Genomic DNA, 6,329 nt, shown 5'->3' on the forward strand with positions numbered 1-6,329 from the left:
GAAGCGAGATGACAAAATGATCTGATAACACACATTTGGTGCTGAATTGTGCTTGGTGATTGGAATCCATAACTGGATGGAGAGCCTGGAGGTTTGGACGTAGCCAGCAATCTGATGGAAACCTGCAAGTGTTGATGCTGAACAGAAACATATGCGGCTCTTGGAGGCCGGAGGAGCTGACACAGGAAGCAGACTCATACTGGTGTTAAGCCCAAGGGATCACATCACCTTGCGCTGCTAAACCTGCCTGTGCAGCATCAACACCCTCAACATCTGGTCTCCTACATGTCGTGCTTAAACAGAAGGCTCATTACATTTTTGAAATTCTATCCCACTAAATACCGATCAGGCACCCTTTTTAAGGACAGACGTTGTCCTTAGCAAATAGCAGTTCAATCACACAAAAAACATGCTTTGAAAACCCATTTAAGTGCAGTTGTCCCTCTCAGACCGGGAATATTCTTGATTTTGAGTATGCATATGCTTCTGTGCACAGTTACAGGGAGCAGTGTGGCTAACACACTTGCTTGCTTTCTTGTCTGTGTGGAGGATTAAATACTTGATTCACCAGGGGGCAACGTGAGAGCATAACTCTTCCCTGTTTGCCACCTGAGGACCTTAAAAAGCGGTTTGCTCCGCAGTGTAAACACAGATGGCAAGAGGCAGACACAATAGATCTCTGCATGCTTGATCAGCTCCTCTGGGAAACCTTCAGCCATTTATCTGGTGATCACTACATCTGTTTCTGTGCACTTTTAAACTTCATTTATACTGTGATTAAGGCAATTAATCACCTTTTTCAAAGCTAACACCATTTAAATTTAAATTGAGTCGAGGTGCGCTGACAGACAGAGATTATGTGATTGTACAAAGGTTTATTAAGGCACCCTGATCAGAGTTTGACACCCCCCATGTGTTTCCTCAATGGGCAGACTCTCCTCATACTGCGATTATGCAACACCTTACTCAGAGAGCGGCAGACTGCTGTTGATTGCGTGATTGTGTACTGGTTCATTGCATTTTGTCTGAAATCAAAGCAAGGACAAATACTAAGTAGTAGGTGCACAAAAGTTGACATTACTGCCAACACAATGTTTCTAGATGCAGATCTTGTGAATGCACAGCCGCGGCATAAGAGAGCTTGGTGAGTACAGGAGAGTCTAAACAAAAAAGCAGAAGACGAAGCTGTGATCGTGTTTGGCAAAAACATTCTTACCGTAATGAAAGCAAAAGATGATACCGTCGGTTTTTGCATAGATTTTCACTTAAGCTTTTGACTCTTTGGACTCATCGTAGCGCTTTGACTCCCAAACCCCTGCATTTCATTGCACTGTTACCGAGTTTACTCTTGAGAGTGTTGCCTTATTCTCCAGGCTGTTAGGAAATAATTGATGTCTATTCGAAGCACAAGTACTTCTAAAAACCTTCCCCATAAAGAATTGACAACTTCTAGCCTGAACCCACTGCTGTAAGCAATAAAACATTCTACTTGAGCTCGGTCAAAGTGAGACACTTTGCCAGACAGAAGCACAAAGCTACACAAAATCTGTTAGAGATTACTTCTTCAGGCTGATAATTATAAGTGGTATTCCTCATATCAGGGCAATGATCAAATGCTATGAGTCTATATTTAACATTTACAGTCGGCTGTGGGTCTTAATGGTAGATTTATTCCTCCAGTGTGAGACTTTTTATATCAATTAGGGTTTTTTTAAAGTATTTTCTGAGAGAGACAAAGGTTTTCTGCAGATGGAAGGCAATATTGCCATCAAATCCCAAGGTTATTCAAGTGCGATGGCATCTTTGCTCTCTGAATTGTACAGGTATCTACTTCAGCGCTGTGCTCAGATGAAACATGGCAGTCAGCCAAAGTGATACTTCAGACCCAAAGCTTCATAAATACAGAACACTTTAGAGCAGATCAAGAAAATGCATTGTGATAGTGAGAGATATAGAACCGAGAACTGTTTTACCAGGGGAAATGTACAGAATGTCTATGCGTTCTATTCCTACTTTCAGTGCTGCTGTCAACCAAGCTGACAACCAATCTCCTCACTCACAGGCCACCATCTGTTTCCTATCTCAGTTGCTTGCTCTGTTTTAATGTAAAGAAATGTTTGGAGTTCATGATGAAGGCATGCTGTGTATACTAGGCGTTCACTACTTTATCCAGATTATAGGAATGGTGTGGTTTCGTCTGTAAATCCAGTAAGTGTTGTGCGATGCTTTTTCATTTCAAGCTGACAACAACGGTTCCACTATGCTGTCCCATTTCTGAGAACCCTTGAAATGCAGACAGGAAGTGTGCCCGTCTTTCGAATTTTGAGGGCACAGCCAGTGTAGCTATTCCCCAGAAACTATCCTAAGGACTGTCGCGATCAATTCAAAAAATCCTCAGCAATGTACCTTTCTACTGAGCTGTGACACATAAGAAGAATGAAGGATTTCAATGAAGATTCATGATTGTCATACACAGCAAAAAGTCCAGTGTTGAATTAACTCCCACAGAGTTGATTTCAACACTTTTTCAGGGTTTATATAGCTCCACACTCAGTTAAATCAACACTTTTGAAATAGTTAAACATTTAACACTGTGTCAGAGTCCCTTCTTTAACTCGCTAAATAGAGTTAAATTAACACTTAAGGGATAAGACAAGTAACACTGCTGAGATACTTTTTTTCTAACACCCTGGTTAGTGTTGGCTTCACTCCCTAAAGTGTCAGGATATCTACACTAAAAAGTGTTAAAATTATTTGTAAGAATGAATTCCATAAAACAAAATACATTTCCAACAATGGCATTTATTTCACCTGTTCATTGTACATTAAAATATCATGAATGCAAATAAAATGTACAATTTCTCATCTGAAACACAAAATGTGCTTTGAAAAGTTCATCAAATGCCCGAGTGAGCGGTTTGCCTGGCATGGAATGAGATGCTTATCCATGGCGATGTAGAAGTTGTCAATCTTGCTCTTCTGACGCCCAACAGCGAGGAGGTATGGCTGCTGACCTTCATGGTTACGGAGATGCTCCTCCAGACTGCAGCATGACTGGTGTTGAGATAAGGAACAAGAAAAAGTTATTCACAAGAATGTTCTGCAGCCACAGAGAAAACTAAAAAGTAAAAATGATTGTTCAAACATCTTCTGACTGGCTATTTACACGTTACTCATTTACACTTGTAGCTAAGAAGGTGACTTGCAAAATTATTATAATAACCATAATATTATAATTACCTTATGAAAGATTACGAGCCTGTCAACTGCATCACTTGCACTGATTTTTTGCGACACTCAAGAGAAAAAAACTGCACATTAGCGCCAATCAACAGTTCATACATTAAAAATTCAGGCTTTGTTTTTCATCGCCTTGTGCTTTCATGTGATTTGTTAAATCATTGATAAAGTCTGAAGCAGCTGCTATCGACAGCTAGCTAAAATGAGCTAATCACCGAGACACATTCACTGTTCAGTCCAAGCCACAAACAAAGGCTTTGTATAGCATATATCCTCCAAAGCTGTTTGGTTGCACGTAGTGAAGTTCACAGCATCAGTTTATAATGTTTCAGTAAATTTGACTTAATTCCACTTACCGTGTAAAACTGCATGACACGAGGAAAAATTAGCAAAGTCCTCTCAATGTCTCCAATTGAACAAGTGAGACTCCTGGGCACCTGGGAGGAGCTTCATTTTTAAATTACCTCTCTACAGAGTTAAAGTAACACTGATGTGATCAACTCTCTCAAATAACTCCAACACTGAGCACCATTTAACTCATAATGTGTTAAAATCACACTTCCAGAGTTGAATTCAACTCTGAAATGTTTAACTCTGAAATTTCAACACTCCAATTTTTGTGATTACTAACACTGTTTCTGGGACTACAGATGAAATATTGCCTAAATGGCTGCACCTCACAGATATACACTGTTAATTACCGTTTATTAATGTGGTCTCTCCCTTTTGAATAAATATTGTTGCTACTAAGAGATTTGATTTTGTAATTTCCAAAATAAAAGCTTCAGCATCCTGACAGAAGGAACACAATAGGTGACCTTTACCTTATGAGTAATAGCAGATATTCAAAAAGCAGCTGAGGTGATTATTAATATATTATATGTTATAAAAAGGGTACAAAAGTAACACATGAAGCCACATGCCATTATATTATATCATTAATGATGCTGAGCAGACTCTCTCTGCAGACTGCAGGCTGCAGTCTACGTGGCCTTCAAAGGTCGCGACCTACGAACGCTGCAGCGTCTCTGGTTTGTCTCATCAATAGAGATAGAAGGGCTTTCACCTCCTCAACAGTCCACAGGTTTGTCAAATGTTGCTGCTTCAAATCTCAAAACATCACTGTTTAGCTGTGTACAAACACAAGCTAAATCCAGGTCCTTAACAGGCAGACTTAGCGAAAGGGACCTGTTTTCCACTCATTGAGCACCATGGTGAACACCATGGCTTCCAAATAGGCCCATAAAAGAACATGGGGATCTGAGCATTCCTGTTAATGTCAGTCACAAGAATAGAAATCATGCAAAAATAATAAACATTAAACACAACACAAATGTCACAAACAAGAGATTGATTAATGTTATTATCTCGGATGAAAAAATGTAATATGACTATAATGTTCTTCTAAATGTAGCTAATCTGTTTTTGCAAATGAAGTCTTCATATGTAGATTCTTATCATAGATCTCATGTAAAGTAGTAGTAAAACTGTGAAATGTGTGTAATTACCCCATAGCACAAATGCACATTTATTCACAAGGCTGCATCATTATATGTCCATGATATTGTGCAGCACTGTGCAACAACAAACAGTTGTTGCACAGTGCTTGTTGTTGCTGTGGAAAACAGCAAATCCTTCTTTTATGAATCTCAATCTCTTCTAGCACACATTCTTAATGAGGAAGCTAACCAATGGGACAGTGTCACTGAACATTATTCATCATTCATATCAGTGACATCTCTCCAGAGCAGAAATGTCTCATTAGACAGGTCAGGACCTGAATGATGGCTTCTCATTTCCCACATGTCTCTTACCTGACAAGCAGCTTTCAGGCTACAGGAGCAGACGTGCCCTGATTGTCCCTCATGCATCCCTGCATCTGTGAGGATAGCACACAATCAGCACAGATAAGCCATTTGATTTTCTGGCCTGGGAACAAGCGAGTGTTGATGTTTCCCAAAAACCCTGCTGTGATTATGACATGCGATAATAGAAACCAGCCACAAGAAACGGCGCTTGATTCCGCTGCACCTACGCTGCAGCGTTCTACCAAGGTGAGGTTTGCTATGTCATCCCAAGGGTTAGATTTTATATAACCCAAAGAACTGATTTTGATCTACAGGGGAAATTAGCTTTTGACATGAAAGCCTTTTCTCCTGTGAATTTCAGTGGCACCAAACGCTCAAGGATATGCTGTAAATGTGTCGTTCTTTCCTTTCAGGCTCTGATGTGAGGCTGCTGTACTACAAAGGAAGTCACGACTTTCAACTGAAAAAAATGCTTTCAAAGTGAGAAATATGCTGATTTTTTTTTACATTAATGCAGTATAGCAGAATAGCACTCAAATACTGACTTGTTAAATTATAAATATGTTTATACAGATAAATATAAGTTTTACAGTCAAGCACAGTACATTTACTATCAACATTACTGATGGATGAAAGAGCTTATATCTCCAAATTCCGGGATCTTATAGAATAATATCGACATATTTCCATGCTCTTGTTTTCACTGAGGTGTCTGTTTTGCTCTAATGAACTTCCTGGTGCAAAAACACACAGTCATCAACCCCTAGGCTCCCTTGCTGCCACACTCCTGTGCACAATGAGTGAGAACAGTTTCAGTACTTTTTGTTTTTTTCTTCTGTTTGTCCAGGTGGATCAGGCCTGAGCTGGTCAGACACGTCCAACCCTTGTGTACAGGCGGGTCAATTTGCCATTTTGCCACTACCACAACTAGTTGAGGGATTTTTATAACAAAATCAAACTTCTAAAAGCTTTTTAGGGTTTGTTCCATTCAAATTTTATTGATATGCCATTAAACAGTTCTGTCTGGACGTCTGCGCATTCAAGAAGATTTCTTTTTCCTTTGCTGTTTTCCACTTCAGCACCTCTGCATTTGTTTAAAATCCTGGTGTGCCATTTTTTATTGTTATCCACTTTGAAGCCACGTTGCGTTCTTTTCTAGTTCTACTGTAAGATTTTTAATCATTCCTTTATTCCATCTATCATGTCCAACTTGGCAAATGGGCTCAAATGTATCTTCAGTCCATTATTTGACTTAAGTCCCCTGACAGTCCAACCTCAGCG

The 6,329-nt window shown here is 39.7% G+C and overlaps 2 long non-coding RNA genes across 2 annotated transcripts; one reads left to right on the forward strand and one right to left on the reverse strand.

The window, feature by feature from the left end:
* Positions 1-2,909: 2,909 nt before the first annotated feature.
* On the reverse strand, positions 2,910-3,850 carry LOC142991235 (uncharacterized). Its single transcript, XR_012960875.1, has 3 exons — positions 3,597-3,850; positions 3,241-3,280; positions 2,910-3,054 (listed from the first exon to the last, which is right to left on the reverse strand). It is a non-coding gene; the product is annotated as an uncharacterized LOC142991235 (long non-coding RNA).
* A 1,373-nt stretch (positions 3,851-5,223) lies between these two features.
* LOC142990997 (uncharacterized) lies at positions 5,224-6,076 on the forward strand. Its single transcript, XR_012960864.1, has 3 exons — positions 5,224-5,294; positions 5,462-5,528; positions 5,896-6,076. It is a non-coding gene; the product is annotated as an uncharacterized LOC142990997 (long non-coding RNA).
* Positions 6,077-6,329: the final 253 nt, after the last annotated feature.

Source organism: Genypterus blacodes, unplaced genomic scaffold, assembly GCF_046128005.1.
Source record: "Genypterus blacodes isolate CSIRO-AG114 ecotype Tasmania unplaced genomic scaffold, CSIRO-AGI_Gbla_v1 ptg000017l_1, whole genome shotgun sequence".
Taxonomy (NCBI): Eukaryota; Metazoa; Chordata; class Actinopteri; order Ophidiiformes; family Ophidiidae; genus Genypterus; species Genypterus blacodes.